A 12,709-nucleotide genomic window follows, 5' to 3' on the forward strand; every position below is an offset into this window, starting at 1 on the left:
ACACACAGGCTAGCCACAGTATATCTTTAGTGGTGGTAGCTGTGCAATTCAGGGGTGGCAGTAGCTTGGTTGATGGATAGCAGCTGCTGCTGATGCAGTGTGTGTGTGCGCTACTTTCAGCTGTGTCTTCAGCTGCAACATGCAGGGTCTCGGTCTCTGGATTTTTTCACAGCTAGAGTGATGAATTGTGACCAGCACGTGTGTGCATGTGAATGTGTGCAAGTGTGTGTGTCAGCTATATAACCTGTGGGGTCTTCCATAGCGAATTGATGTATAGTGGTGGGGGTAGCAAATAGGAAAAATGCTGAGGTTCTGTGTGTGTGTGTGTGTGTGTGTGTGTGTGTGTGTGTGTGTGTGTGTGTGTGTGTGTGTGTGTGTGTGTGTGTGTGTGTGTGTGTGTGTGTGTGTGTGTGTGTGTGTGTGTGTGTGAGATATTGTTTGAGAGAGCAATATCCTATGGTAAGGACCAACCAACATGAGTGATGGATATAAACCCTCAGTTACATCAATCTGCTTTGCACACACACCCACTATATCTTGCATCTCTCACTCCCTACTCTCTTGCTGCAGACTTCTCTGTCTCTGAGCTCTTACACACACTGTACAGCTCTTGCTCCACCACTGTGGTCTCTTGGCAGTGGAGGTGAGTTTGATACAATGATGGAGCAACTCTCCTTTGGTCTCTCTTTGTCTCTGTCTCGGTCTTGGCGACTAAACAGGCCATGAGGACAGGAGCCTGGGGAACACAAAGTCCCTTAAGTACAGAGGGAAACAAAATAAAGGCTAAAACAAAGATGTTCTCTTGCAGGGGATATATCTCACATGTATCCATTCTTTATCTTTACCACTTATCCTTTTTTAAGGGTTGTGGAAGAGCTGGAGCCAATCCCAGCAGACATTGGACGAGAGGCAGGATGTAGGACGACAAGTGGAAATTGTTGCCAGAATATCACATGGCCAACAGAAGTCACTGATCCAAGAGATAATTGCATTCAGCATTAAGCTGTTGTACAGTTTTATTTGAGTATGAAATCCATTGTAATAAGGTGTCAGTTGAAACAAGCAGATATTGTTGAGTAATCCTGGAAAACTTGAGCATTTTCAGAATTTAACAGATGCAATATGTTGTCACTCGTGGTGGAAAAGGAGCTGGAAATCAAAAATACTGCTAAGACATGCTTTTAAATATATCATAATCCAATGTTAACCTTTCAAAAATCACAAACAAACACACACACAGCAGAGTACAAACCATGTTGACACAAGCTAGTCCTTTTTATAAAGAGTATTTTGGATTGTGTTGTTTTGTTTGTGGACTCTTTTGTTTATGGTCTTTTTTCTGTCTTCCTGTGTTTAGGGTTGTATTGGACTTTTGTTCTCCCTGAGTTCTGTGTTTCCTGTTTAATTTTGTAGTTTTTGCTCCTCATGTGTTTCCACCTTGACACTACTTAGCCTTAGTATGGGTTACGGGGGGAAATGAGATGATATTCGGTTTTCAATTGATCCATTCAGAGGAATTCCACAATGCAATGTGTCCAAAGTCCTTAGATATAAACTGGGCCAAACCGGACAGCAAAAGGCCTCTCTACTTCGCTGATGCATTTAAAAGCTGCGATTACAAAACATATTCTAGTCCTAATGCAGTGTAATTGGGAAGGTAGAATCAAGTGGCCTGGTTGTCCTGGAGACCGTAGGAGTTCTGCTTTGCATGCTATCTCTTGCATATGGAAACACAACTCCCCACAGTAATGCACAAACTGACGACCTGAGGGACTTCTCTCCTCACCGTCTCGCCACAGGACCTGCATCTCTAAATAGCAAAAGGAAAACTCCTGGAGTGTTTGAAGCATGGCTGGAAGTGATGGAATGTTGAGAGACAGGTCTTGTTGGAAGGTGACATTGGGAAGATGACGAAGGGAAATTGTAGCAAGAAATTGCAGGAAAAGAGAGGGGTTAATCGTCCTGACTTGTGAGCTGTCCATCATCTCAGTCTGTGTGGCAGCTGATAAAGCTATGCAGTATCTCCAGCAACAGACCTGCTGATGGAGATGTGGCTTTCGTCAGATGAGTAGCAGCACGTCAGTGGCATTGATATGCTCAAGCCAAATAATGTGTTAGGAATGTTCATCTGCCATCTTTCAATTGTTCAATCATCTCTCCTCAGGCTTTTGCCCAAACATCTGTTCTCCCCTCACTCCTCATCCATCTTCATCGTCACTGTGTATGGCAGCAGTGTTGCCAGATGTTTGATAATTATCATGTTTGTACTATCAATAATGTATGATGTACGATAATTTGATCATTTTGTCAGTTGTAATCTGGATAGTAAAATATGGGTCAGGTCTGTATTTACACATCTCTTCCCACATGATATCTTTTTCAGCCAATCATACTTGTGATAATGAACGTGACCATCACATCGTGACACCGTGACTCGCATTTCTTGAACTTAACACAAGTCCTTCCTGTCTGATCTTTCAAAATAAGAGCCCTGTGCCTTAAAAGTATCGCTTCGGAATCTTGACACAGCTTCAAAACATCAATATTGAGCGTTCCATCCCTACTTTGGTCGCGTGTGGTAATTTTCCTTAAAATAGGATACTTTTAAGCTTCTGGTACAATACTTCACCATTTCCCATCTGGCAACGCTGTATGGTATCAGTGAGTGATTTCAGGATTATTAGTGGGGCATCTGTACAGTGGTATTGCAGCTTAGTGCGCCGGTGCAGGTGAGACAGCAGGGATTTCCAGTCAGGGCTCACTGATACATTCTTGTTAAATTGCTCCTTGCCAGGTTGGGTCAGGGGAGAGGGGGTTTCTCATACCTCTCATATTCACAGTGGCAAACCACTCGTGAGAAATGCACAGTTCTGTAGCAGAACCTTGGCGTCAGTGCATGATAATGTGCAGGCACTAACTTACACAAATGTACATACATCTTACACTACCGACTGCTTCTAATGCTGATTCTTGAGAGGAGCCATTGTGTCTGGACACATGCACATACACACATGGACACCCGCTGCTGAGTATCAACTCAAACAATAAAGTGGCTACTTGGGATCTTAATAAACTCAGGTCACACTCAATTCCTAGCTCCTTCTATATATGTGTTTAACAAAGCTTATGTCCCTGCTTTTCCGGTATATTAGTTTTTGCCATTTTCAGTGTTTACTGCTTTTTATCTACAATACAATGTAACTGTTTAGTTGCTAAAATGCTAAATCAGCAATATCAAAATGTATACAGATATCCATAACCCTAGTTAAAATATTTTTTGTCACACCAGAGCCCATGCTTAGGAACAGAGGATGTCGAACCTTGTACAGCTTGATAAGCCCTAAGAGGAAAGTTGTGATTTGTTAGTGTGCAGCATACAATTGAAATTTGATTGGATTAAAAACCTTACCTTTAAATTTCGCTTCTAGTGATCACGTTTGTCCCTGGCCAAAATGATCACTACAAGCAGATGATTTCTATAACTGAATTGCCTAGCTTCTGTATGATAGTCCCAGGACTTAAGGGAAAGGTAACATTGCGCACTCGCATATGCACGGGCACACACAAACACACATAAACAGTGTGATCGGACATATGTGTAAACTCAGACTGGGTAAAAACAACAGAGTTTGTACACTTAGACAATGTATGGAGAGCCGGAGGAGAGCATTGTAATGTCAGAGCTACTGTATGTGGAGTCATGCTGTTTGTTTCAGCACTCTCTTCTATTATCATATTCAACTAGGCTTATTTTAGGTTTTTGACTCTCAAGATAATAGCAAAGTACCTCTAGCAGTCAAATAAAGTGCAGGATCAGGATAAAAAGGTACAATATTTAATGCAATAGTTCCCTTCAATTCCATCCATCCATCCATACCCCTTATCCTCTCAAGGTCACAGGGGGTAGGTAGAGCCAATCCCACCCGACATTGGGGGAGAGGCCTGATACACCTTGGACAAGTCCTTATCTAAAGTTGAATACTAAAAGTACAAGTACCTCAGAACTGTACCTTGATACAGCACTGTACAATAAATGTTGGCCTAACACACCTCACTCCCTCCTGTGTAATAGTTAAGAGAGGAGCTGTAGAGCACAACAGAGCCTGTGCTTCAAGTGTTGTCACACAGTCTCCTCTGAGTCCAACTGTTAACATTACCCTCCCTTACTGCTGCGCATGTGCGTGTGTGTCAGTGTGTGTTTCTCTGTAGGCAGTGCAGCAGAGCACTGATATATTTCCTGTAAGAAGTTTACGGAGTGAGCTAAGTGAGCTATCACTCATCTCACTGCACACAGACAGAAACGGACTTTAATGTGTGAAGTGTGTGAACAGTCTGTGGCAGCTCTCGCCCAATCACACAACCCTCTCACTAACAAATGATGAGATGAGCTCCAGCCTCCTTTCCTCTCACACACTTTACTGCGTCATCAAGTAGTTGAGAGTATGGACATGAGGTCAAAGCTGAACTTTTACAACGTCCAAATGTCAACAAGTTAATGTGTTGAGCTGAGTCAGTTCCAGGACTGAATAACATGCGACCCACATCACTCAGAGCTAAACAATAATGGGGCAAGCTTTCCTGATCTTTTGTGTGACTTTCCTGTGTATTTGTGTTTCTGTTGTACCATGCTGTTCAAATTATTGCCTAACCCGACACTTAATTATGTAATAGTAAAAAAAAAACTAGAAATGAGTACATAAAGCTTGAAGTACTCAAAAGGCACTTCTGGCAAGAATGAGTGTTATAATATGGGAAATTGTATATAAATGCTTGGAGTGAGGATTTTGGCTATATGATCCAAGAGGACTCCTGTCAGTTGGTAATTAAAATAATATATTCAACTTCTTTTTGTATGAGACAGTCAATTTAAAGTGCTCCTTATAGGCTCCATCTCTCCACGAGCAAGCTGGCCCGGATACATCTAGATGTTGATCCAACTTGACCCCGATGCCATCAGGCTCCATCCATCCTCTGTCACATGTTGTGGTCATGCCCACGGTTTGCACAGTTTTGGTATTTTATGTTTGAGGGAAGGAAATCATCCCTGACCCTATGATCGCTGTGTTCAGTGTGCCCCCTAGTGAGGTAGCGGTATCTGATGATCAGTCCACCAGCAATAGCATAAATAGGTTTTCATCGGAATCCGTTGCTTGTGGGGTCCCATCGCTCACCTTTCTTCTGCTCGCTTCTAGCGCGTTTTATGGCAGTAGTCCATTTCTGCTGTCTTTCAGGATCTTTAAGAATCCAATGGAATGCTCTCCCCTGTCCTTCCACGCGACTGTTCGGTCATCCCGGCGCATAAGTTATCCACCATGTTCACTTTGTAAAAATATACCGACAAACTTGAATAGACTACCTGCTAGAAGTTGTTTGACCAGCAACTCGCGCTTTCCTGCCAAAGTGGCGGTGTTTTAATTTCGACTGTTGCATGATGGGATTGCGTGAGAGTCAACTCTTGGAGCTCTATTGATTTATTATCTGCACTTAACTTATTCATTAGGCCTGTTCAGCTGGTACGTCTGCAGGACAGGGAGCAGTTCATGGCCAAGACGACCGAGCTGCTGCAGGACATGGCTGATGGGAAAAAATCACACTTACAAGAGAGAGATCAGAAACATGAAGGAAAAAGCTGGACATTGAGGGAGAGAAGGTTAATGTCCTGCAGAAGAAAGTACATGAATCTGGCTAATTGCAGCATCAAAGAGCTACTATACAAGTATTGAAGTACATATCAAAGTAATTCCTTTTAAATTAGTTTTAAAAAAGAATCCACAAGTGGAAGGGAGTCCAGATCTTTCACTGACTGAACATCCCATCACATTACTGTTTTGTTTCATCCTCATTGCGCTCATTTCAGAACTACACGTTTCGGCATGACAGAAACACCTTTCCAAATGAATGCTAAAGGTGCTTCATCTCAGCTGGATGTTAATTGACTGTTAACAAGCTCTGTTCATTATCTGGTGATACCACTGTGTTCAAACTTGTTCTGTTATCTCCAAGTGGCCCAAAAAATCTAATATTGCTTTAATAAAGTTTTTTATTTCCCATTCCCATTTGATGGGAAAAGCTAAGGGTCAGTAAAGTTAATTCTGTAGAAGCCTAGATTTGATCAGTGACTGGTGTCATGGGGTTACCCCATGCCCTGTAATATATAAGGTGGCAAACACTTCACATAATTAACGAGGGACATACAGTTATACTTGTCATGTGCTATGGTTGCAGCACCTCAGTATCGGTACCATTAGCATGGCTGTAGCATTAGTCAGCATGGTAGCATGTTAAGCTAGCACTCACATAAACCATTTAATCTTTCTAAACTATACTGATACACAGAGACCACGACCAATAGTTGGAAATAACCTTTTAGACACAGTTTTATTTCACAAGCATTTATTCAATGTTTTTTGGTACATGTGTCTTGGCTGTTATAATCACCCTCCCTCATTTTCATACAGGGTTCCTTGTCCCACTGGCAAACAGGAAGTGGGAGAGTCCAACTTCATTTGTAGATGAGGGAATCTGGAGTGTACTGAATGAAAGCCAGTCCAGAGGGGTGTTTTAACTGCTATCACAGAAATGCTCTTTTAAGTGCCCATATAATATAGCATAGTGATATTTCGGCACCAGTACTTGCACCGGTCTGGTGACAACAATCAAATTTAAGCACCAGGTGAAGATTTCGACTCATGTCTCCTTCTTCCAACATTGGGCTCAACATTACATTGTAAACGTCTGTCACTACATCAGGTAACCTTTAGCAGCCATGTTTAAAAGCAACATGAAGAAACACAGGGTCAGCCAACTACCACCTCAAGAACATATCAAGGATTTAAGGAATAAAGGCTCATTTATGCTCAACGTTAAGAGACGTGTATGGAAACGGTCAATGACTTCTGTCCAAATTCTGCATTCATTTAGTTTTTAGACATCAGGGCTGTATCCAAAATCACTCTAATCACTGTATACTCAACTATATAATGAGTTTGTTATTTTGTTGTGGTGTCAAAATCTTTAGTGAAGTATTTTATACCCTATATAGTGCACTCATTGTTTTCCATAATGCATCATGAAAAATAATGTCCAACCGATGGTAACAGTGCAATATCTACCATCATGCATTGCGCTCGGGGTGGATAGACGAAAGGAAAGAGGGCAGCAGGAACTGCCCGACCTGTTGTACAAATTTAAATATGAGCATAGCAGTGCATCACAGCACAAACTGAGACAAACACGTTTTTTACTTGAAGTATTAATACTAAGCGTAAAATAAACATTGTTCTTTTCATAAACTTGAGACTCTGTGCTGCCCTCTAGTGGGTGTATTGCTTCACAGCCATGGCAAGTATGCAGGCAGTGATGGCTTGAAACAAACGTATTTCTTTTTTATGTTAAAGCAACGTAAATGACATTCATGTCTCATCTGGGGTTGCATGGTGATGCAGCCTAACAGCCAGAAGGTTACTGGTTTGAATCCCAACTTGGCTGAATCGCCACGATTGCACCTTCACCCCGGTTACTCCAGCTTCCTCCCACAGTCAAAAATACATGCGTATTGGCGTTAGGTTAATTGGAGGCTAAATTGAAGAGAGATTTTGAGAGTGTGTTTCTCTTAATGTCAGCCCTGCAATACACTGGTGGTATGCATTTATTTCCAGTCATCTTCACTACTGTAATAATGCATTTACAGAACACTGCAGCTCAGGTCTTTACAAAGGGCAATAAAGTGGATCATAATCAGTCCAATCCCCAAATCTTTACACTGGCTTCTCCCTCTCTCTCCCTCCGTCTGCCACTTTTCTGAGTTTAATAAAACAGGACCCCTAGGGTCACAGTCTGTATGTGGGTGCATGAATATGTCCAAATACATTTTTATGTTTATGTGACCTCCAGGTGTTTCTCTGTGAGAAGTTTAAAGATGACCTTTATGTGCACCTTATACTCTGCTGTATTCCCCAGGGTCCCACCTACAGCTCTTGATAAGCCTGTCAGACGCTAATAAAAAGGCCCTTGTGCCTACTGACATTTCATTCATGTCTGATGTGAACTTTGTCTTTAGAAATAAAAAGTTGGCTCCTGGCTGCCAGGGTCATTTTGCAGAGATGTGGTCGGAAGTGTATAGCTTACATTAAAAAGTGTACAAATCATCACTTAAACTTTTTTAAAGAGACTTTTTATGTTGTGTTGTGTTATGTAATCCTCAGTGGCCAGTTTCATCCCTACAGGCTCAAATGTGAGATCAGTTTGGCTGATGGCTGCTTTTTGTTTGTGTGTTGTTTGCAGTTGTGTTGATGGTGGGTTGCTTTCTCACAGTTTTTCTTCCTTCATTGATGTATTTTTTTTCCGTCTCTTACTTTGAAGAAAAGCCCCTCTTCCTCTTTATTCCCGTTTTTGTTCCTCCTCTTTTTCTCTCTTGCAGAACTGAGACATGTAATTACTCCTCTTCCTAAAAAGGCTTCTACATTTCATTCCTCCAAAATATGTTTTTAAGAGCAAACAATGACTCAGCTCATTATGAAAAACTGCCAGCAGTAAAGGGAAGTATACATTACCTATGGTTAAAGGAATTGTACATAAAAAAAAATCTGTAATATTCTGAATCTGTTTCACTCTGCTAGCTACGACGAATACACGGACGTGTTTGCCAAACTTCCTATTTCCTTACTGTACCAGGAGGCTATAACATGCATAGGGAACACAATGAGTGGAGCTAAGAGTCAAAGCTAGTTCCCTCTCTGGGCTTCACACTCTGCAAAGTGCTGCTAGCTTATTGTCAAATACACTGACATACTCCAGGTGTGTCTATTTAAGTCTTTTGCAGGATGCGTGAAGTTCTCCTGAGGCACAAATCTAAATGCCACTGATGTTTTGTTTTTTTCTAGACTAAAGGGTGATTTGTTTGTTCTTCTGCAATGTTGCTGATCCTATAGCCAACAAATCAACTGTAATGTCATAGCTTAAATTAGATTTGCAGTTTTTAGATTTTGGCACAGTGTAATCTCTGACACTTAAACTTTTTATTATGAGTATTTTTTTTAATGCTGGTAGACATGTGCTCAATATTCAGTGCAATCCTTTGGTTTTACATTAAACCTAAAGGAAGTTAACTTTAAATTACAAGGTCATTACAATGTAAATGGAAAATGTATTTATTCACCTGCGAAACCTCCAACATCATCATGATAAAAGTCTTTTAGCTGTAATATGACCACAACAAATTTGGTGGTCAACAAGTGGATGTTTATAATTTTCATTATCATAACAGTTACGGACCAATAAATGGAAGTCAATGCCTAGTCCTAATAAAGATAGCTGTGCAAACGTGGGCATGGGGGCAGTGTGTGCGCACGCATGTATGTGTGTTAAGTGAAACATCAATTACTTTGGAATAGTATCTTATTCTAGACTTGATTTGTAATGAATGACTTGTATATGTAAGAGTGAGTCAGGGACTCATTCAGACACGTATGTGTTCAGTTTAATAAATATTACAAGCTCTAATGATTCAGACAACTTTCATTTAATCAGACTAAATCATCTTCCTCTTGTTCTCTTTCTTCTGATGCATTCACTTTTACAAGCCTTCTAGGTCTGAAAAGAAAAAAACACACAGGATGTAAAGAGGTGGTGAATAAGTCCTGCTTGTAGAGTTGGTGATATTTAATGTTCTTGCTTCTGTAAACATCTTTTTATGTAAACCCTCTGCTTCCTTTTACATTTCAATACATTTCATTGAACTGGCCCCATTTCTAGTTCTGCAGTTTTTCAAACTCAGCACTAAAAAGTAAAGCACTGCAGCTTTTACATTTCTTTCATGGACGAGCTGACAAAGCATTACAAGTCAAAGTAACCTTGAGCTGGATCATAACATGCATATAAATGGAAAAGAGAAATGATGAGTGATTCAGTGCTTTTACACGCAGAGCATTTTGATGCAGTTTGAAGTTGAAGAGGAGCTAAAATTAAAAGTATGAAGGCAGCTCTGCATCATTGCATTGGTTGGATTATGTTTTTTACAAATATGACAATGAACTGTAAAGCTATAGCAAAATGCAGATGCAGGTTTGCTTTGAAATCAGCCTGCACACAGGTTTTATAGGGAGTCAGAGGCTTTCCCTGTTTTAACTCATTTCCTTGCTACTGTGTTTATTGGGATTGCAGCAATTGTGTGGAAATGAGAGAAAGACTCAATGTTTTATCTCAATGAAATTATATATTTCTGACAGACTGAGAGGTTTTTTATACCTCAACATCTATAAAATGTTTATATGGAGATGATGGTAGAAAGATACATGTTCATTTACACTTTATATTGCTTTCCACACTTCAGACAGACATTTCTCAAGCTTTCACAAAAACGCTATACGAGTATTTATGATGGATTTAGATCACAGTGGTGATGGTATTAGAAAGTGTATGCAGTAAACACAGATGGATAGAGAAAATGGGGGGGAATACAGTAATGAAAAAAGTCATATAATGTGTATGTGTATTCACTAGTGGTCACACTAGATGATGTTGGTTGTTAGGGTAGTTTTAGGGGTAGGCAGGGTTCATCTGGGAAGGTTAGGTTTTGATGCTGACTCACTAAGAATTGACTGAGTCAAGCACGGTCCTACACTGAGACTAGGGTGGGCTATAGCCCAGTCACGAATCTATGCAGCCCCAGTCAAGCCCCCTCAGGCATTTTAGTAGGCTTTTATTTTTTGATACTGAATATATAAATAATAAAGACTACTTATACGTTATAGACCATACAGCGACTCGCTCCTAACCTGTTCTCATGTTGTGTGCTCATGCCTCAATTGCACAATATGATGCACATGTGTTGAGGTGGGGGGTAGTGCTTGTGCATATTAGTGAGCCATGTTTTCTGATCAAAAGATTAGTGTGGGTAGAATGAAATGAAAGTCCCGACTCGGGGGGGATGCCATTTCACTTCTTCTTGTGGCTGCTCTGTGGATATTTTTCATTTACATCTGCGGTTGTGATAGATAATCATCCAGTAACATTGTAACCAAGGCATCACAGTGTGTCCTGTAGTCAGCGGGGAAAGTTATTCTTGTGTGCAAAAGAAATATACTTGTGATGATAAAGTGAGTGCACACAAGTGGCTTATTGTATATTGTTGATTTGATTTCTGATTTTGAGATTGTCTTTTTTCCTGAAACATTACAAATGCACAGTCTCTTGTTGTGCATATGGCATTAATGCACTTGTCGTAACACTTGATGGTTACCACCGTGGGATCTCTCAGCTCAGAGCACAGGGACACAGAGCTTTGATCACAGATCTTTATTGTAATGCACCGACCACAATATAAAGATGCAGCACCACTGGTTGTTTCCACTAATGTGACTTTCCTGTGATCTCCGTGGATCTACATTTCTTGTCTCTTTGATTTGCTGGTGCGTCTCCATCAGTCTCTCCTCCAGCTCAGTCCAGTCGCTGCTGCATTAATAGGAGTGTGTTTGGATGATTAGATACAGTTATGTTCATTGGCTCACCTGGCACTGCCCAGCTGAGGCCGCTCTGCTACGCCTCTCTCTCCTACAGCTGAGAGAACCACACCCACCGCCACAATAACATTATGAATTGTGGCTCTGTGGGCGTTGTCCCGTGCTGAACGTTTTTTTTTTTTTTATTTCCTTGTGGTCACTAAAAGTTTGTTTTGAGTTTGAATGTTTTGTGTGCTATTTGTGCTTTTTTTTTAGGTAAAACGAGAACTTCATTTTAAAGTAACTCTTAAAATTTCTATTTTCTTAGTCCCTCAATGTCTTGGTCCAGCCCCATATAATACCGAGAAAGCAGTAGAGAAAACATCCTGGCGCCGGCCAATGGTCTGACTTCATGAGGGGTGACATTTACTGATGTTTTCAGACATGATGGAAGTTCAGATGAGGTAACGTAACTTAATTAGTTATATTTATCATAATATAAAATATTAGTCATGCAGTGATTTCTAGATGTGGACCGTAAAATTAGCATCAATGTAACTGTTGCCTAGCAACAGTATTCTCAAGATTCTCACTGTGGGATACAATCAATCCATTACATAGGGTATAACTACATTACATTACATTTAATTTAGCTGACACTTTTGTCCAAAGCGTCTTACACTAAGGTCATTCAACCATGAGGGTATAAACCCAAAGCAACAAGAATCAAGTAAGTACAATTTGCTTAAAAAAGCCAAAGTACAAGTGCTACATGTAACCAGAGTTGAAGGCGGTTTATTAGACATCATCTTCTTAACCTAGGTGTAGTCGGAAGAGATGTGTCTTTAGTCTGCGGTGGACGATTTGTGGACTTTGTGCTGTCCTGATGTCAATGGGGAGCTCGTTCCACCATTTAGGAGCCAGGACAGCAAACAGTCGTGATTTTGTTGAGTGGTTAGCTTGCAGTGAGGGAGCAGCAAGCTGATTGGCAGATGCAGAGTGTAGTGGACGGGCTGGGGTCTAAGGTTTGTGGCACCATTCAGTGTCTGATACCGCCAATTCCCTGTCAAGATCATGAACCCTGCTGTATTTAAGGACCCATTCAAACAATATCATTGTTCACCTTTATAGTAGAAACACTTAAGTCAAGTTCCCGGTCAAGGCACTGAGTATTGAACTGTTTGAAACATATATTCTGTCCGAGCTTGGAACCCTCAAAACTATCTTGTGTTGATCCATCAACTTTAAACCTTTTAAATCTACTTGTGTGT

This window comes from Hippoglossus stenolepis, chromosome 7, assembly GCF_022539355.2.
Source record: "Hippoglossus stenolepis isolate QCI-W04-F060 chromosome 7, HSTE1.2, whole genome shotgun sequence".
Classification (NCBI taxonomy): Eukaryota; Metazoa; Chordata; class Actinopteri; order Pleuronectiformes; family Pleuronectidae; genus Hippoglossus; species Hippoglossus stenolepis.